This window comes from Theropithecus gelada, chromosome 17 (genome assembly GCF_003255815.1).
Source record: "Theropithecus gelada isolate Dixy chromosome 17, Tgel_1.0, whole genome shotgun sequence".
Taxonomy (NCBI): domain Eukaryota; kingdom Metazoa; phylum Chordata; class Mammalia; order Primates; family Cercopithecidae; genus Theropithecus; species Theropithecus gelada.
The window spans coordinates 77,781,659-77,803,889 of record NC_037685.1 but is presented as its reverse complement, the minus strand read 5'-3'; positions in this window follow the sequence as shown (position 1 = coordinate 77,803,889).

Here is a 22,231-nt window from a genome sequence, read left to right as displayed (position 1 = left end):
GAAGGATAATCTGGAATGCACAATCCTCACATTTTCTTAAATTCTCTAGATGAATTTCAAATAAATGACAACTTTATCTTTTATATGGGAATCTTATGAGATAAATTTCGAAATGTCTAAGAAGTTTCTAAGATAAGAGACCAGGAGGCAAGTACCAACATAAATGTTTGTACATTGGCATTTTCCTCACTCTTCCACACAGTTTCCTAACGACTACAATATTTTGGATTGGCCTGTTTAATAACCCTCAGGCTTCCTGAAGAACAAGTGTTTCTACTATTTGAGTTCAATTTCCCTGAAGGGTTAAAATTTAAAAGCCCAAATAGATTTAGAAGTCATGGTGCAGAGAAGATCTCCTTTTTAAAAGCTAGATTTATGTTGACAGTATGCCAAGGTCACTTAAGTTTTCATTTATAATTGAGATTATGAGATCTTAAAAAAAAGTACTTATTCTGTCTTCTAGAAAACGGCACACAATTTGTACTTCCTGTCTTACACTTATTTCAGATATTGAAAAGTAATATGCCATTATTCAGATAATCTTGTCTTAGTCGGGGTGACCCTAAGAGCAGAGTTGAGACTCAGGTGCAGGTTATTTATGCAGGAGATGACCTGAAGGAGCCAACAGCATTAGAGAGGGAAGAAGTAAAAGTTCATTTAACTGTGTGTTCAGTGTGTCACATAAGCAAACACTATACTCAAATTGGGTTGAGCAAGTAGTGCTGCAAACTTATTTATTCTCTTAACAGGTTTGCTATGAGAGTCTGCTATGTGTATGTTGTATGGAAGACCACTAAGTGTGGGAAGTCTGGGGATGGAATTACTCTTTTAAAAAACTTGAATAAGATACTGGGTGGGGAGATCTTTCTACCTCTTTGCAAAATGTTTGTTAATTTCATTGAGTCTACCAACTTTGTCACAAATTAGCCTAAGTAATGTAGGATAACTTAACACGCCTACGTAGAGATGCCACGCTGCATATGATAAGATGTCCCTTAAAGCATTGCCACCACCTGATGCTGATGTTTCAGCCACTTTGGATGCTGGTGAAAGCAAAATTGTGTGAGTCAACGGCAAAAGTGTTAAGAATATAGAATTTTAAAATTAGTTTTATGAGGAAAAAATGAAAATTAGATAGAATGTTCAATATCACTATCTCCAGGCTCCATTGTTAAAGTTCTGCATTCTAAGACCTAGGATCACAATGGGGCATATAAAGAAGAATATCTAAAAGATGGGAATTAGTCAACATACACAAGCAATCCAAGAAGAATTTTTAAAAAGAAGAAAAAAGGAAATGAAAAAATAAACGATGGTAAATATCAAAACAAATGTGTTCAGCATGTATACATGTAATGATGTGTCTCTCTGATACTCTAAAAAGGGGATATATTTATTAGCCTTTAATTTCTAGAGACAAGATGGTAGGGTTCTTTTTCCAAATTAGCAGAAAAATAGGAAATGTTAGTTATTCACAAGTGATTACAATTATGACAAAATTGAGGCAACTAGACATTTCCAAGACTGAAGAACAAGAAGAGTGATTTGCATGGAAATGTAACACTACATTTATTCTTCTAATATAATCACCAGAGGACTTGACTATGATTAATTATTCCTACACTTCTCTAAAATAGAATGTGGAAGCTATGACTCATTTTTGGTCCGGCTCCTCTCCACCAGATAGACCTGACTAAGTCTGAAAACATATTGGAACCACTCAAAAAGAAAAAACTCTTGTCAAACTTAGAATTATTATCACTCTCATGATGTTCAAATTACTTCAATTTATATGAAGTATCAAGTTACTTCAATTTATATGAAGCATAATAAATACAATATTGAAACTACTAGTGCATTTATATAACATTCAGGTTTGAGAAATTTGCTTTAATAACTTTGAAAGACAAAATAACTATTTCTGACTTAGATGAGAATTTTTTTTATTTGACTTAAATACCAGCTTCTTTTGCTAATAGCTTTAAGTGGTCCTACTTGGTTCTAAGAATTTGAGCAAAGTACAGCTAGCCACTTGTAGTAGGCAATTATGTATACATAAAGCATAAACCAGCAATGTTTTCACATTTTTTGAAACAGCGAGATTAAATAAAGAAATATCCAACTTATTTATTTTACTACAACAAGGAAACCAGAAGGAATGTCAAAGGAAGATACTGAAGTTGATACTTATTGAGCAACAATTTTGTGCTAATTTCACACATTTAATCACTAAAACATGTCTATTTATGTATCATTGTAACCACAGAGGAAACTGAGTCTCAAAGGTAAATTTGACCAATTCCACCAAGCTAAGGAGAAGAGTCAGAATTCAAGCATGACTATGTGAATGATAAACTTTTACTGTTTCTTATTTCCACTGTGCTAAAGATCAGAAAATATTTTCTATAAGGAGTCAAATAGTACATGTTTTAGGTTCTGGTGTAGTATGAAAACAGCCATAGACAATAAGCAAATGAGTGAATGTAACTATGTTCCAATAAAACTTTATTTACAAAAACAGACTCTCGGTCAGATTTGAGCCTGGACTATATAGTTAGCTAATCTCTGGACACTACCATCCAACAACCGCAACAATAATTACCAAACTACAACAACCACAACAACATATACTACTACACTGCTACTACCATCACATCTATTTATTTGAGCCCTTAGTAAATGTCAAGTATTATGTTAGATATTTTAGTATATCCTTACAATGCCAACACTACACAGTGGATATTATCATCACCTCCATTTTCTACATAAGGAAACTAGAGATTAACCTACCCAAGCTCACACATAGTAAGTAATAGAGCTGGGTTCTGAATCAACATCTGTATTCTCAGCCAGTTGCTCTATTTCCTCCCTACCCTAAAAGAATGAAAGCACATCTCTATCGTGGCTGCATTATGCCTGTGACTGCCTGGCCTTAGACTAAAGAGTGAAGCTTAGCAGAGCTTTAACTTTGGGAAGGATATAGTTCCTTCTAAAGCCTCCAACTTACAAAATGCAGGGTAAATTAGACTTTGCTGAATAAACATAATTTCAACCCATAAGTATAAGTGTTGAGAAGTGGTGATCAGCAACATGGTTAATTCTCTAAAGGAAATTCTTGATTTGGTAAGATAGAATCATAATATATTGATTGCTGTCTTTTCTCTTAGCTCACCTTGCACAGAGAATGCATCTAATATTAACTTCCTCCTAAATGAAAGGAAGAATGTATAAACTCTATGTCCTTTATATTTGTAGAAGAATGCTCAAAAATAAATTTCTTACATGCCCTTTCTACTTCCTATGCTAATCAATAAAATAATAAATTTTGACTGGAAAAAAATACTATTTAAAATAAATGTTATAGATATTAATACAAATCAGGCAGATTGAAAAATCTCCAAGTTCCTTGGGAGAACATGGATCTTATTGTCAGAACACACATGGAAATGACAAAATAGGAATCATTGTTTTGAATCAATGTCAAATAGGCCTCACAGAAGCTCAGAGACACATAACCCAGTACAGACTAAATCAAAGGCTACCAGAGGGATGCAGGCACAAGTTCCTCCATTTTCATCAAAGGCTTCAATCATCCACAGGACTCAGCTACTCTCTCTCAACCTGTTTCACTCGGTCTCTTTCACTTATGTTGCGGGAAGTCAGGGACCCCAAATGGAGGGACCGGCTGAAGCTGTGGCAGAAGAACATAAATTGTGAAGATTTCATGGATATTTATTAGTTCCCCAAATTAATACTTTTATAATTTCTTACGTCTGTCTTTACTGTAATCTCTGAACATAAATTGTGAAGATTCCATGGACACTTATCACTTCCCCAGTCAATACTCTTGTGATTTCCTATGCCTGTCTTTAATCTCTTAATCCTGTCATCTTCTTCGTAAGCTGAGGAGGATGTATGTCGCCTCAGGACTCTGTGATGATTGCGTTAACTGCACAAATTGTTTGTAGAGCATGTGTGTTTGAACAATATGAAATTTGGGCACCTTGAAAAAAGAACAGGATAACAGCAATCTTCAGAGAACAAGGGAGATAAGACTTGGAGCCTGACTGCTCTGGTGAGCCAGGCAGAACACAGCCATATTTCTCTTCTTTCAAAAGCAAATAGGAGAAATATCGCTGAATTCTTTTTCTCAGCAAGGAACATCCCTGAGAAAGAGAATGCGCCCTGAGGGTAGGTCTATAAGCGGACCCCTTGGAGGCGTCCATTTTCTATGGTCGAAGCCAAAGGGATGAAATAAGCCCCGGCCTCCTGTAGCGCTCCCAGGCTTATTAGGACGAGAAAATTCCCGCCTAATAAATTTTGGTCAGACAGGTTGTCTGCTCTCAAACCCTGTCTCCTGATAAGATGTTATCAGTGAAAATGAGTGCCCGAAACTTCATTAGCAATTTTAATTCCACCCCATCCTGTGGTCCTGTGATCTCGCCCTGCCTCCACTTGCTTTGTAATATTTTATTACCTTGTGAAGTATGTGATCTCTGTGACCCACACCATATTCGTGCACTCCCTCCCCTTTTGAAAATTGCTAATAAAAACTTGCTGGTTTTATGGCTTGGGGCGCATCACAGAAACTGCCGACATGTGATGTCTCCCCCGGACACCCAGCTTTAAAATTTCTCTCTCTTATATTCTTTCCCTTTATTTCTCAAGCCAGCCGAGACGCCTAGGAAACAGAAAAGAACCCACGATAAACATTGGGGGTGGGGTTCCCCCCGATACACTCATCTTGCCTCTGCCAGCTGGTTTCCATTTGGTTTCTTCTTACATATAGCCTGTGCTCACTTACGGTCCACCATGACCTCTCTACCTCATGGACTTTCATCTTCTACAGCTGCCACTAATTACATGAACTTCTCTATACTGACTTATGTAGATTTCTAAGAGAGAGCTGTTTAGGTCAGTCCGTGTTCTCCCTACATGGGCAGAGACTTTGTTCCAAGCTCCCCTTATAGTCTACTGACCAGATATGGCCAGTTGCCTTTCCCAATCCAATCAGCTGTGGTGGGCTATGCAGAATATTCCCCTAGCTGAATCTCTTGACAGAAGAAGAGTTTTCACACAGAGGGCTAGGTTATATCCATCACTGGGTCTGAATGCTAATCAATACTTCATCTGAAAAGAGAGAAAATCTATTGACTTACTCTTCTGGCAAGGGTAGCCACCTCTTTCAACTAGCACTCCCTTTACCTACTTTACATTTTTTCCTTCTAATATAGTTATTTCCAATGTCCTATCCACAGGTTGACACTTTAAAGAATATAACCAAGAAGTGAGTCAGCCAATTTTCTTTTATGGGGTTATCTGCAAAATAGTTGTTGCAAAACACACCCACACACAGACACACACACAGACACACACACACACACAGACACACACACACACACACACACACACACACACAAGCTTGAATCTGAAACCCTGGGAAAACAATGGGAGGTGAACCAATCTCAATGATGCTTTTTCAGGGCTTGCCCTGGGAATTGTGATTTGATGACCTCAACAAGCAATCACAGTACACCATGATCAAAACAGCCGTTATAATGTAATGAAAATTGAACACTCTAGAAAAATCTGCCAAGCCCCAGTGGAGGAGAAAATCATTTAGTAGCTGAAACATTTATGTCATTGGGGCAACAGACTCCTACAACCCTTGGATCCACCAATGTTATAATTCATAACCATGAGAACAAAAACATAGGATGACCCCTGTATCTGCCGCCCCCTGGAGGGCCAGATTATGCCTGAGAAGACCATGGATTTAATTCCCTACAAACCAAAACTCTAAGAATAAATTAGGGAATTGGACGTTAATAAAAATAAAGGAATAAAATATTTTCCCTTGTAGTACAATGATAATTAGTTATTTCATATCCTTTAGGTTCAAAACAATAAGAAAAAATTATGCAATAGAGCTTGGTACTTTACTTTTAGAGAATATTACAAAGACGAAGTTCACAGAAAGGATATTACATGAGGTTGTATTTGCAATCTAATTCTAAAAGATTTAGAAGGATATTTGAAAGAGCACAGCCTTAGGAGTTACATAGACATTTCTTCAAATTCTCTATTTAATTTACTGGCTATGTAAGAAAATTACTTAAACTCTATGAGGTACATCTGCTAAATGGGGTAATAATGTCTTGTGGAGTTGCAAAAATTAGAGGTAGTTTATGAAGAGTTTCTCGAACAGTCTGACCTATAATAGAACTTAATATGTAATGGTTATTAACATGACTAGCTAGAGGAAAAAGAAGTAACTGCCTCTCAGTGGGGCCTTCCTGACTATAACCAACAGAAAGGAGGGCCAAAATGAGGACAAAGAGACCTCTAGAGCTAACACGCCTGAAGCAAAACTACAATGTGAGGTCTGGCAAGGTTCTCAAATGAATCTATCCCCATCTTGTTTCTCCCTTGGTGTTCTTATAATAAGGTGGGTTATCAAAGGAAAACACAATCAACAAAGACAAATGTTGTATGATCTCACTTATATGCAGATCTCACTACTGCTTAGAGAGTAGATCTTAAGTGTTCTCACCATCCCCCCCACACACATACACAGTAATTATGTGTGGTGACTGGCGTGTTAACTAATTTGATTGTGGTGATCATTACACAATACATATGTAGAGCAAATCATCTCATCATTCATCTTGAATACATACAATTTTTATTTGTCAATTATATCTCAATAAAACTAGGAAAAAATAGGAAATGTACTTTATAATTTTTCTAGAAGATTCACAATATATTTTAAGACAAAACTTCTGGGAATTCCTGCAATAAAGAAGCAAGTTTAACTTAAAAAAAAAACAATCACTGTTTTGGGCCCTTTTGCAAGTATGGGTGTAAAGTGGGAGGTGTCTCCTTTCCCTGCCTGCACCTGTTTCTAGAGGTCTACGGGCTCCTTCCCGCAAGGGGCCAGGTAAACAGGTCTTTCAGTCTTGCTGGGGTTGTGGCATATCAAAAGGATATGGAGACTAATGCTTTAACTGAAGTTGGGGGTGATAGCCTGACCCCAAGGTTATCCTGAGACTAGGAAAAGTACAAGCTAAGAACTTTGACAAATGAGAAAGCACTGCACTCACCCCCATCTGGGACCCTGAAGGTTTGTAAGGCCTCTACCAGGCTGTCAGTGAACGGCAGAGGACAGAAAATCAGATCCCCTGGCAAAAGAGCTCCAGGCCTGAGCCTGACACACAGACAGTGAGCCTCCCAGCCTCCCACTACATGAGTACCTCAAGGCTTCTGGACTACAACCTTCAGATTTTTGTAAAGTAACGGTGTGAGGCCCCTGGCAACAGTGACCACAACGGGACCTTCCATTGACCTTTGGAGACAAAGAGGAAGTCAGGCTCAAACTTATTTCATTTGGAAAAACAAATTTTCAGGGTCATTATTTAGAGTAGTAATAAAAAGGAAGAATGAAGAAGTTACATTTCCTTTTCAAATCTGTCCTTTGATGATATAATAGATTATCAGTCCTGTCTGCTTGAGCAGAAGGAGGCTGCATTCCATCCCAGTTAAGCCATCCCTGAGCAGAATAATCCCCTTCTAAGTGGAAAGTTTTATACACTGGCTGACACTGTCTGGGCATCAGCTATCAAGCAATCTCAGCCTTCCAGAACAGAGCTATATAGAGAAATGAGTGAAAAGAGCTTCTGAGTAGCCAAAGTAGTTTTCATCAAGACCCACAGACTCAAGTCTGTCCTTAATACCTCCATAGGCTCTGCTCCAAGGCTCGAGGGCATTAATAGAAGCAGAGCCTATGGGTATAATAAGCAACCGTATGTTGCCTGCAACTTACAAACTTGAAGTTCCATGTGCCCTGGAGTTGTTGTGAGAATAGGGTGATGAAGTGCTACTAATTACTGTTGTATTGTTTGTCATTGCAAAATAAATTAGAAAATAAGATTGGAAAATGGAGATGAAACAGGAAGTAAAGAACAGCTGAGGTAAGTGACCACCATGGTCAAGGTGTAGGCAGTAAAACTACAAAGTAGGGTGGGGAAGTGGAAGAAAAGCATCTTAGGCCTAACAGTTTCATTTTTGGCAACAAATCTCACATTCTTCAAAGGTCCCCAAAGCTAAATTCTCAATCTTCAGAATCCCTGGAGAACTGGTTTAAAATGCAGATTTCAGAGCCCCCTTCCCAGAGATTCTATTTGGATTCTATCTAGAATTGGCTCCAGGAATCTGAAGTTTTTTTGTTTTTTTTTTTTTTAAGACCTTAGTGTTTCTGCAACAGTTAGTCCTTGGACCACTTTTCGAGAAGCATGGACCTAAAGGTAGAATTGCACCCCAGTTATTCATTCCTTCAACTAATGTTAATTTAAAATACACCCAGGTACTGAGCAGGATGCTGAGAATTACAGAGATAGCAATGGCAAAGGCATGGTCCCTGCCTTCAGGAAGCCCACAGCCTTCTTGGAAATACAAACAGGTAAATAAAATCTGCAAAAGTACAAATCTGCAGAAGTGTGATCAATGCTATACTACATGGGCATAAATTTATATATGTGTGTGTGTATATATATGTGTGTACATATATACACATGCATATATGTGTGTGTATATACACATATACATAAATGTGTGTGTGTATATACACATATACATAAATGTGTGTGTGTGTGTATATATATATGTATATATATAAAAAACACATAGGTAACCCAAAAAAAGAACAAAAGAGAATGATGAATTCTACTTCAACAGGTCCGAGAATCTTTTGTAGGTGAAGAGGTCTTGGAGTTGTATCAGGAACAACAAATACAAATTCATTTAGCTGACATGAGGGAAAAAGCATTAAGTAACAGGTAAGTCCAGAGGCTGAAAAAGTGAAGATGTTCAGTGAATCTAAAGTCTTACATTGAGAGTGAAGGAGAGAGAGAAGGGAACAGCAGAAGATAAGGTAGAACTGTACAGGTAGGGGCTAGATCAAAGACAATTCTAAATTGCAAACTTTCATGTTAGGAATCTCTCCTGTGGTCAATATAAGCCATTAAACAAAATAGTAAAAAAAACAAAAACAAAAACATGTAATCAGATTTGTACCTTTGATAACTAGGACCATGGAAAGTATACTGTAAAGGTAAAGGAATTGATGGTGAAGGTATCAACAGTTGCAAATGTACAGGCCAGGGCCTTTTCTAAAGCAATGGGAGCAGGAGTAGAGAATACAACAATGTTGAAATTGTTTGGTAATAAAAAGGATGAATTGGAGAGGGGAGAACTTGTTGTGTGATGCCCTCTAAAAACTATTATACAACAGGCACACAATCTTTTAACCTCAATTCCAAAAATCCTTTATCCTCAACTCCAAAGCCAAAAAGTTCTGAAAACTAAAAAATATTGACTAACTGATTTGGTAGCAAAACCTGATCTGACCTAAAGTAATTTTGACAAAACCTGCCCTGAGCTGATAGGAAAATATGCATAATTTTAATTATCCCACTTGATGTAATTATTTATGTTTCCATTCAGAAATACGAAACTATATGATTCCTGGGAGACGTTCAAGATCCTGCTGGAGATCTTATGAGGAAAGCATGGTTTGGGGTTCAGAATACCTTCCCACAATCAGAACAATCTGAATTCACAAACATATATAGCCCCAAGAGTCTTGGATAGGGGATTGTGGATCTATGAAAAATAAAGTGAAGACACTGACTTTCACTACCCAAGAATGAGAAAGAATAAAGGAGCCACAAGATTAAAGAACATTCAATGGGAGTTTAGACTACACAGTAGGAATGTGTCCATTCAAATTATTATTTTTTAAAAAAACAGTACTCAAATGGGTACTTTACACCGATCTAGAAAATCCACTTGTCCAGAACCTCTCAAAACTCTTCAAAACTAGATGAGCAAGAATAAAAACAATAATGCCTTCTGTTGGTGTAGCACTTTAAGGCTTACAAAGCTCTTTCCTAAAATTATTCCATTTAGTCCTCTAAACAACCCTAAGGCATTTTTGTATGCATGTGCTCATAGACTTAGCAAAATCTTAATTTCAAAAAGGCATTCAGTTTATTTTTACATATGTGAAGTTTCAAAAATTGTATTCAATACTAGAAAAGACTCTGGGGCAAGGAAAGGCTTGATATCCTAAGAAAAAGAATCTATAGAACTATATTCAGCCTAATTAGTTCTACTCCCACATCAATGTGAAAAATGTTGACGTCTATACTGAGTTCACCAAATAATACAGCATTACTGGACTGCTAGAGAAAAAAATAGCAGCCTGTACCTCTCTCTCTTCAAGCACTTTTTATGGTTTGATCACTATTTTCATTTCAATCAGTAAACTTTTCTTCCTTCTAAAAAATGCACAATGATCTATAATTATAATCTATTAACTTCAATTACATTTACATCTCAATTTCCTGAGTCAATAACAAATTTAATTGTTTCATTCTTGATTGCATTTTTCTTTATAATCCTATATTTATCAGATGGTTCCATGGCACATGGCATTCTCCTTGCCAATTGTAGATACTAAGTATTTGTCTGAATTAATCTGCATCTCTGACAAAGCTCATGGTAAAACTGCACACATTGCCTAAATGAAACAAAATGTGTCCTTTGCAAAAGTTGTCAGTCTTGCCTGTAACTTTTTCAGAAGATATACAAATAACATAAAAACATATTGTCACTAAACTATTCAAATATACAACAGCTCACAGCCAAATGGGAGGGTCCCTTTTACAGCTGTTCACTCTCTTCTACTTCACATCAACAGTTTGATATAAGTCACTCCATCCTCCATACTCCTTCCTTCACTCCAGGAGTTCAAAGAAAGAATTCAAACGTTTTTCTCTTTTAGGTTCTCTCTTCTTTCTCTTCTCTTCTCTTCTCTTCTCTTTTCTCTTCTCTTCTCTTCTCCTCTCTTCTTTTTCTCTTCTCTTCTCTTCTCTCTCTGCCTGTGTGTCTGTCTCTCTCAATACATTTGATATCTTCTCCATCAGGAAGTCCTGTTGGCTTGGTCTTCAAAATATATCCATCACCCCTCACCCCACACCAAAACCACCATCAACTCTCACATAAATGACTGAGTAGCTCCCTTCCTGGTCCCCTGGCTTCTGTTCTTACCCCACCCAGAAAATCTGTTCACATCACAACAGCCAGAGCGACCTTTACAAAAAGCAATCTTCTGCTCAAAAGCCTCCAATGGCTCCTCATCTTATGCAGAGTAAATGCCTGAGAAATTCCTACATAACCTGCCCAACCCTCATCTCTCTGAGCTTTTCTGTAACTCCTGAGCTGTGAGCAGCCACACTTGGCTTCCCAAATGTTCCAGAATGTGAAACATAAGTGGCCACTTCAGGGCCTCCAGAATGAATGCAGCTCCTCCAGCACCTTGATTTTAGCCTAAGGACTCATTTCAGATGTCTAACCTCTGGAACTGTAAAACACGACATTTGTGTTGTTTTAAGCCACTAAGTTGTGATGTTACAGGATCACTGGGGTGTCACTTTTTCTGGCTGGAACTGTGACCACAGCACCTCTGCCCAAGTTCTTGTCCCATGTCCTGGAAGAAGAGGTATGCAGACAAGTGAAGGTTGAAGACGAAGAGTTTTGTTTGGTGTTAGAACAGTTCAGAGGAGTGGGTAACTCTTCTCTGTAGGCAGGTCGTCCAGTCAAACGTTCAGCTCTTAGCAGAGAGGAGGCCCTGGAGAGGGTGGCTCTTCTCCTCAGGCAAGTCATTCCAACGTCTCGGCGGGTCTCTGAAGCTCTCAGCAGAGAGGGTAGCTCCTCTCTGGCCCTCCCATTATCTGCAGCTCTCAGTGGAGAGGATGCTCCTCCCTGCAGCTGCTGGTCGCCTTCCTCATCTCTCCATCCTCCGCTCTCTTAGTTGTCTGCCCATCTTCGGCCCTGCTCTGGCTGGGCCCAGGGCTTTTATCGACCTCATAGAGGAGGAAGTGAGCACTGATTGGTCCATGGGCGGCCATGGGCAGCCCAGAAGAGGCACCATGAGACCCAACTCCAGTCCTGCAGGGATTGGCAGCCAGGACGGCAATCTTCCGGCCCTCCCTGGCCTGAAGTGGGGCCTCACTGGGGATCTGCCCTCTTCCACCCAGTACTCTGTCTGCCTCCCACAGCCATTCGTGGCCCTGGGGTTTGGCCCCAACCCGGCTCTGAGATCAGAGCAGGTGGGAGTGGAGAGAAGCCAGGCGGTGGGAGCAGACACCCCCGAGCCTGCAAGGACCCAGGGGGTGAGTCCCTCCTGGGGCTCCCGAGGGTCCAGGCTGCAGAGATGCCCGCGTCCTGCGCCTGAGAGGGCAGCTGCACCCATGCGCACACGCCCTCCCAACTCAGAAGGGGCAGGGCTCCTGGGCGGCTGTAGCCATGCCCTCCTGGCGGGGCCTCCTGCTTGCTCCGTAGAGCAGGAGGCCTGGGTCTGCAGCTGCGGTTTGGGAGGCTGCAGCAGCACAGAGAGCTCCCTCCCCAACTCAGAAGGGGCAGGGCTCCCACCGGCTCCATGGAGTATGCAGCCCCAGACGTGCTTCCCTGCTCCAGCCAGCATGATGGCAGCAGCCACTGCCATAAATAATTTGTTACATTAGCAATAGAAAACTAATACAAAATCTAAACTTCATTTCAGAATAGCCACAGGCAAGCATCCCTTCTAGATGGGAAAAGTGCTTCCAACTTTTAACTTTCACAAAGTTCCTAGTGAATGTGTGGCTTGTTATTTCTGTGTAGCATACGGCAACTGAAAACCTGGCCTATTCAGTAGACATAATGTGTAGACAACCGGGTATTCAAATAGAGAAGGCAGAGAGAGCAAAAACAATTTTATCCAAAAGTTACTGAAAACCTTCCATGGGGGCAGACACCATAACCATGGTAGGCACTGTGCTACTACGCAGTATAAAAGAAACGGATTCATTCAAAAACTGAGTTTATGATCTCAGAGACCAAAATAGATGCCCCTTTATCAACTAAAATGGACCCTAAGTTTAAAGAAACAAAAGTTACCTACAAGCCGAAGGTTCAGGACTCAGTCAGCATGCAACTTCCTAAATTCCCACAAATACCAAAACAAAAACAAAAACAAAAACACTTGCTAAACTCCCTAACAATAGGAGCTATCAGGCAAAATGTCAGACCCTCCCCAACTCTGATTCACAACCCAGAACACTACAATTCTGATTGGACAGAGGACTGGCCTTAGAAACACCATTTCCTGATAAGCAACTGCAAAGCCCAAGCCAGTCTCGGCCAGCTTATAGAGACTGCACACAAATTGGTTTTGTATCCTCTAGTACATCTTTTGATGTAAAGAGCCAAATTCCACCCCATTTTAATACTAAAACCTTGCCCCAAGGCAAACATGGACTGTATGTTACATATGTTTACCCATTGTGCATGCACTTTACTCCCCTTGTAAATATGTACAGATTTTCCCCAAACCTACTCAGTATGTATGATTCTATTGTGTAGCACAGACTCATGGGAAGTAAAAGCAACCTCTTCCTTCCCACTTCTGAGAGAGCGCATCTTCTCACACCAGGGACTGTCTCTTCCCAGCACGCAAACTGATATGACCAATAAAACTCTCCTTTCTACTTTATAGCCATCCTGGTGGTACTTTGGATGATAAACGCATAACAATGGTTATTAATAATTAACCAGCCAACTAGAAATTATTGGTCATCTGCTGCTCAATATTATGCTACATGCTAAGTGACACAAGCATCAGAACGGGTTTACAATGATGTAAGAACAGACTAGTAGACCAGAATGAACAATGTGAGGCAGGATCTATCGAGTTTCCATGGAATTATAACAGGAAGTCAGTGTGGACTAGCAAGAGTGGGATGGGTGAGGAGGGAATATGAGGGCACCTTAGGCAGGAGAAACAATAAGAGCAAACGTGTGAAGAGAAAATGAGCATAGCAGGAGGGAGGGATAATGAGGGAAATAGCTTGGTTACAGCAGATGGCCTGATAGGGAGCAGCAGAAAATAAGGTTGGACAGGTGTGGCACAACTATAATCTTTCTTTAAAGGCCAGGCAGAGGCATTTCAACTTGATGTAATAAGAATAGGGAACTGTGGCACACTTTTTTTCCTGTTTCATTTTGAGGATTTGCAAATATCAAAAACAACTGAAAGAACTGTACACTAAACACCCTCTGTGCATCACATGGACCCTCAATTATGTATTACTACATTTGCCTTATCTCTATTTGTCCTAGTACCTAGCTATCAATTATTTTTCATTTTTCATTTTTGTTTTTCGGCTTTTTTTTTTAAATGGTGGTAAATTTTCAATTCTTATTCTTCCAGATGAATCTTGACTCATTCTGCCAATTTCCACAAAAATACCCTTGGAATTTTGATGAGGATTACGCAAAACTTGTAAATCAATTTAGAAGGAATTTGCATTTTTTTAATTATCTGTTTTTCTTCCCAGGAGAATAGCTTCAGTAATGTTTTGTGTTTTATATTTTTTCCTTTTACTGATTTCTCAACTTTATGATGCAGCTTATTCTTAGGTATTTTATTGACGATGTGGACATCTTTTTTTTTCCCTCATTTAATGTTTCTAGCTGGTGACCCAAGTCTTTCCTTTCATGCTCATGCTTAGCCAGACTTTGCTCATTTTGCTTGTTTCTCTTATACAAGTCTCTATTATAATGTGGGCTCACAATGCCAGGTGCAGAACTGAGAGGAGTAAATGGTCTATGCACACAAACCAGCATTTTTCCTCTATGTACACAAACCAGCATTTTTTCCTATGCACACAACAAGCATTTTTCTCAACAGCTCATTTGTCAATTATTTTTCAGAAAATACATATTTCTCAGTACTTACATGCTCTTTTGCTAACCTAACATTTGGGAGAAAATTCATTCACAAAAGTTTCAAGAGTCAGGGAAATAAAAGACTTAGAAGTTGACAAAAGAATATAGCTAAAAGTAAATATATATCCTTCTTTGATAGCTGATAGCATCCATTTCCTGAATCGATCTCTTATTTTCTTCTGAGAGAATAAAAAGCTGGACTACAAAGAATGGTTATTCTAAATTAAAGACAAAAGATAATGGGTGTGATACAATGTCCATTTTCATCTAAAGTGAAAAATCAAATGGACAGCTCTGTGGCACATATTCTTAACAGCACAAGGCCACATTTTTCTTTAGACATAGTCTTTAATTCAGCTATGAATGAGCAGAACTTTTAAAAAACATTATAAGTTTCAAAACTAAAACCAATAAAATTGAGAATCTTATTGCTTCCTGTTCCCTCATGTCCATTCCCTATAGTATGTTTATAGGTAGCCCTTTTTATTAGATTTTGTATATCCTTCCAGCATCCACTAACACAAATACCTTTTATTTCCATTTTATATATAAAAAGTAGCATACTGCATATATCTATACTTGATCCATACCTCACATTTTTTAAACTAGAGATTGATCCATATTTCTATACACAGAACTACCTCATTCTTATATAAGGCTGTATAGAATCCCATTTTGTAATGTACCCTAGTATATTTAAATGGGCCTTTATTGACAGATATTCAGGTTATTTTTCTTGTTTTGGTGTTATAAACAATGTTGCAATGAATAACCTTGGAGGTATAATATGTAATACATTTGAAGTCATATCTGTAAGAAAAATTCCATTAGTACTGGGTCCAAATATTAATGCATTTTTAATTTTGACAAATACCGTAATTTGACTTCTGTGGTGTTTTTTTCTACCTTGTGCTTCCATCAACAGTGTGTGAAAGAATTTGCTTCTCCATGGCCTTGCCAACAGTGTGTTGTCAACTTTTCAAATTTTGCCTAATAGGTAGAAAATGGTATCTCAATGTGGTTTTAATTTGTATTTCTTATGATAAGTGAAGTGCAGCATATTTTCATACCTTGAAGGCTCACTTGCATTCATTTTCCTGTGAAGGTCCATATTGTTTGCCATTTTTCTATGGGGTTATTTCTAGATCTTTTTCTGCTTGATGTCTAGGAGCTCTTTATTTCTAAGGGAAGTTAAATTTTAATTTATGCTATGAGTTTATTATCTTTTTCTGTTTTTTCCTTTTTTATTTTACTTATTGTGTCTTTCCCTTATGCAGAAATGTTGTTTCTGCTGTTGTTGCTGTTGCTAATGTAGTCAAATTTAATGCATACGTTGGGGGAGTGTTATGGCTACTACATATGAATTGTGATTAGAAGGACCTTATTGATTTCAATGAAAGCACTTTTAGATCTGGCTCTTTAATCCTGTCTCTTATTCACAGCTTAATGCTTCTAGAGGGGTTCTGCAATTGCTGACTTCCAGGTTACATGAATTACTTTAGTAGGAGGTGGACTGGAAAAGGTCAGAATTTAATAATTATTGAGACATTTTGTCTGTGTCTTCTCAAGTACAACTAGTGTGGGCTAAAAGCTGTTAACATTTATAAACAGTAATCAGGTTCCATTTTGTGGGACAAATATTGCTTTTTTGCAAGCTTTGTTCTGCTCCAAGGAATTAGGTTTATCTAGTATTTGAGCTGGAGCCAGATCACCTGGCTTCATAGCAATCTAACCTTAAGCTTTATTTCTAGCTGTACCAGTGCCTTGACTAAGGTCATGCATCTCCTTGTGAATCAGTTTATAAACTGTAAAGACAAAATTAACTTTATGCAAAGATATTTGATGCTGTTAACTGAGTTAATATATATATAAAATTTTGTTTTACTGAGAAATAATGGTATTTTCCCATGCTTTTAGAAAAAGTAAGCTTGGGCTGTCATTCACACCTATAATCCTAGTACTTCAGGAGGCCAAGGTAGGAGGATCATTTGAATCCAGTAGTTCAAGACCAGCCCTGGCAACATAGCAAGACCCCATCTCTACAAAAAAAAAAAAATTAGCCAGGCATGGTGGCAAGTGCCTGTAGTCCCAGCTACGTAGGAGGCTGAGATGGGAGGATCATTTGAGCCCAGGAGGTCAAGGTTGCAGTGAGCTCTGGTTGCACCACTGCACTCCAGACTAGGCAATGGTGAGACTCTGTCTCAAAAGAAAAGAAAAAAAGAAAAAGTAAGCCCTATGAAAGCAGAGACTTTGACTTGTCTATTTCTTTATTTCCAGTATCTAGAAAAGCACTATGCGTATGGTAAGCAAGCAATGATTATTTGTGGGTGAAAGAATAAATAAATGGATAATAGTATAACTAGAAATCCAGAGATACAATGAATGAATTTACTTTGCCCAGTGGCAAAAAATAAAGCCATATTCTTGCACCTAATTTTTTATATTTTTAAAATTAGTTCCTTGTTGTTTCATTAGCTGTGACTAGGGGAAATTAATTTGTTCAGTCTAGAATGCTTTGATAAGAAAAATAGTGTATAGGATCAGTACCTTCATCATGATTATTATTGATGAAGATTATTATTATCAGCAGTATGGAATGGCAGTTAAGCACACAAACTCAGAATTTCAACTAACAGAAGCAAATCCCAGCTCTGCCATTTACTAGCAGACAGTTCTCAAAAGAAGACATTTATGCAGCCAACAAACATACGAAAAAAAGCTCATCATCACTGGTCATTAGAGAAATGCAAATCAAAACCACAATGAGATACTATCTCATGCCAGTTAGAATGGCGATCATTCAAGAGTCAGGAAACAACAGATGCTGGAGAGGATGTGGAGAAATAGGAATGCTTTTACACTGTTGGTGGGAGTTTAAATTAGTTCAACCATTGTGGAAGACAGTGTGGCAATTCCTCAAGGATCTAGAACCAAAAACACCATTTGACCCAGCAATCCCATCACTGGGTATATATCCATAGGTTTATAAATCATTCTACTATAAAGACACATGCACATGTATGTTTATTGCAGCATTATTCACAATAGCAAAGACTTGGAACCAACCCAAATGCCTATCAGTGATAGACTGGATAAAGAAAATGTGGCACATATACACCATGGAATACTATGAAACCATAAAAAAGGATGAGTTCATGTCCTTTGTAGGGACATGGATGAAGCTAGAAACCATCATTCTCAGCAAACTAACACAGGAACAGAAAACCAAACACTACATGTTCTCACTCATAAGTGGGAGTTGAACAATGAGAACACATGGACACATGGAGGGGAACATCACACACCAGGGCCTGTCAGGGGCTGGGGATCTGAGGGAGGGAGAGCATTAGGAGAAATACCTAATGTAGATGATGGGTTGATGGGTGCAGCAAACCACCATGACAGTTGCATACCTATGTTAACAAACCTGCACATTGGGTACATGTGTTACAGAACTTAAAGTATAATTAGAAAGAAAGAAAGAAAGAAAGAAAGAAAGAAAGAAAGAAAGAAAGAAAGAAAGAAAGAAAGAAAGAAAGAGAAAGAAAGAAGGAAGGAAGGAAAGAAGGAAGGAAGGAAGGAAGGAAGGAAGGAAGGAAGGAAGGAAGGAAGGAAGGAAGGAAGGAAGGAAGGAGAAAGAAGAAAAGGAAAAAGAAAAAGAAAGGAAAAGGAAAAAGAAAAAGAAAAGAGGTCTTGCTATGTTGCCCAAGATAGACTCCATCCTCCCCCGCCAGCCTTCAGAGTATCTAGGACTATAGAAGTGCACGACTATCACCAGCTATTGAGAAAGTATTTTTGAGTTTAGTGAGTGAAAGTCAGAACTGATTTTACATAGTTCATAAAATATTTGTAGAAGAGATACAAAACTAAATCAGTAGCAAAATAAATGCATATGTAACTATGAAATGTAAATTCTACTTTCCCATGATATTTGGAAATTGGAGCAGCCTCCCATGTCACATTTTCAAACTAACACATAAAAACAAAAATAAAAAAATAAGATCTCAAATACAATCATGTCTCAAAAACAGAGAATCAGAGGCATAGATTATCTCAAGGTGTCAACCTAGAGTCATATTTTATCAATGCAAAATGTTAAAAGGTGCAAAAACTCTTCTATAGTTAGCTCTGTACTATAAAATAAGCCATTAGATGTTTTATTAAACATAGTTTATAAAAACAAAAGTAGATTAAACCTAAAATAAGCTTTTGATTACTCTGTCAAGCACAAAAAGTAAACAGCAAAATAACCCACACTCGAATTTTTAAACTGCTTCTAGGTCATACACAAAAACCACTACATATTCAGCCTAGCCCCTAAATCACCTGTATTACAAATTAAAGACATAACTTTTATCAATTAATTTATAATTTGACCCTCCTGCTCCATCTTCTAAAAATGATTGAAGGACAATTAATTGCAGTAAGAGCCAAACATATCCCCAGAAAGAGAGAAATGAGAAGTAAAAGAGGAGAAAAGAAAACCTTTATTTAAACATTGTAATTAAAGTAAATACTGTAATGCTACGGTAATGGGTAAAACTTGATTCTGAGCATCCTAAAAACCAGGACAAAGAATAAAGTACAATTCATAGTTCTAACTGATGGACAGAAGTATGCTCATTTATCAGGAAAAACAAACTTTTATCTAGACTGTTAGTGCTAAGAGAAATACTTATAGGAGACTTTGTAACCAGTCACTGAACTACTTTATAAATATTATGTACAACTATTTCAAATGTTACATTTTTTAAATCTTAACTGTCTATATAAGAAAATAACGCCATAGCGTCATTCTGTACGCGCAACTGTACTGAAGGCAGGGAGATAATGGCAGGTAGTGAAGTCTAGGTGTAGAATTTTCTATTATCTTTAATATATTGTGCACATCAAAGATAATGCATTCATCAAAATATCCCATTAGAGAATTATAACTAGCGTTAAAGACTTCTTTGTGATTTCTGAGTTCCTATTGGGACTTTGTAGCAAAATGTGCTTCAGGTTTCCCACCACAAAATGTGAAGCGAGCCGGGTGCAGTGGCTCATGCCTGTAATACCAACACTTTGGGAGGCTGAGGTGGGTGGATCACCTGAGTTCAGGAGTTCAAGACCAGCTAACATGGTGAAACCCCATCTCTACTAAAAATACAAAAATTAGTTGGGTATGGTAGTGGGTGCCTGTAATCCCAGCTACTTGGGAGACTGAGGCAGGAGAATCACTTGAACCCAGGAGGCAGAGGCTGCAGTGAGCCAAGATAACGCCATTGCACTCCAGCCTGGGTGACAAGAGTGAAACTATCTCAAAAAAAAAAAAAATATATATATATATATACACACACACACACACACACACACACACACACACACATATATATATATATATATATATATATATATATGAAGCCAGGCACAGTGGCTCATGCCTGTAATCCCAGCACTTAGGAAGGCTGAGGCAGGTGGATTACGAGGTCAGGAGTTCGAGACCAGCCTGGACAATATGGTGAAACCCTGTCTCTACTAAAAACACAAAAATTAGCCGGGCATGGTGGCACACACCTGTAGTCTCACCTACTTGGGTGGCTGAGGCAGGAGAATTGCTTGAACTCAGGAGGCAGAGGTTGCAGTGAGCCAAGATCACACCACTGAACTCCAGCCTGGGCGAAAGAGTGAGACTCCATCTCAAAAATAAATAAATAAATAAATAAATAAAAATAAAGTGAAGTGTCCCACTGTTGAAGAACATTGCCGAATGAAGGGAGCATAAAAAGAGAACAGGACATGTGGGCAGGGATGTTAAGTGGCGTAAGCGTTCTAGCTGATATTTTGGCAATTTGTGTTGGGAAGCTTAAGAAGGAGAATATATTTTGACTTAGTAATTCTACTTCTAAGACTATGTCCAATCCCTGTGCAGCAGCAATTCTCTTTCTAGGAAATATACCTTGCAAGAATACTTGCTGTGTGCACAAAGGTATATACAAAGATACACACATTGAATTAGTTTGGTCTCATACTGCTATAAAGAGCTACCTGAGACTGGGTAATTTACAAAGAAAAGAGGTTTAATTGATTCACGGTTCTGCAGACTGTGCAGGAAGCATGGCTGGTGAGGCCTTACGAAACTTATAGTCATGAAGGAAGGGGAAGCAGGCACATCTTCACATGGCAAAGCAGGAGAGAGAGAGAGAGAGAGAGAGAGAGAGAGAGAAGGGGGAAGTGTTACATACTTTTAAACAACTAGTGAGAACTCACTATCACAAGAACAGCAAGGGGGACGTCTGTCCCCATGATCCAGTCACCTCCCACCAGGGCCCTCCTCCAACACTGAGGATTACAATTCGACATTAGATTTGGATGGGGACACAGAACCAAACCATATCACTTATACTCACTGCTGTGCTGTTGTAATAAACAAAACTATAATGGTCTAAATGTCCAAGTAAGTGTGGTGGTTTTGAAAATGTGTCCACAGATTCTTTGACACTTCTCTCATCCAGTCTCCTCTCCTGAATTCTAGGTAGTTTGTGACTACCGTGACCAACAGGCCACACTGTGTGGACTTCCATCACTAAGTCAGAAAAAGCCACACAGTTTCTGCCTCTCTCTTGAGACACTTGCCTTTAGAGTCCTGGGTCACCATGTAAAAAATCTGACTGCCCTAAAGCTGCCATGTTGTTAGTGTCTGCTGGCGTCTGCTGCTTGGTGTGTGGGGAACAAAACCCACACATTTGGTCACAGAAGACTTCTTCTGTGTTAACAATTGCTGTGGTGTGAGAGTAGAGGAAAAATAGAGTTTTCCCTACCCACTATGTCGTAAGAAGTGTTGCAGCTTCTGCCTGGGCTTCTTGCAATGCTTGACAGGGGGAAGCCAGACCTAATGTAGGAAGTCAAACTACCCTGAGACTACCATGCTGTGAGGAAACCCAAGCTAGCCAGGTAGAGAGAAGATGCTCCAGCAGCCTCCAGTTGTTCCCGCCATTCCAGCTCAAGAAGCAGATAGGGAACTGAAGAAGCTATCAGCAACCCAACCTGCAACCATCTGACTGCAACCGGATGAAGAAACCCAAATGAGATGCACCAGCTAAGTCTGTCAGCCCCTGGACCCATGAGAGATAATAATAAATGACCACTTTAAGCCACTGAGCTCTGGTGTGGCTAGTTACAAAGCAGTAGGTAACTAGAACATCACTTCCCTCTAAAAAATACCTGTTTTATGATTTAATATTTAAAGCAGTATTTAATCCCTAAACTAAAAGGGCAAATTGCTTTATTTCAAAACTGTAAAACAATTTTATTTTAGGTTATGAAATAAATTAGTATGCAAACCCAAGGAAAATGTTTCTATGAATAGACTGAGTACATGTGTCTGTGAGAAAATCAAACTAAGAAATTTAAAAACAAATTT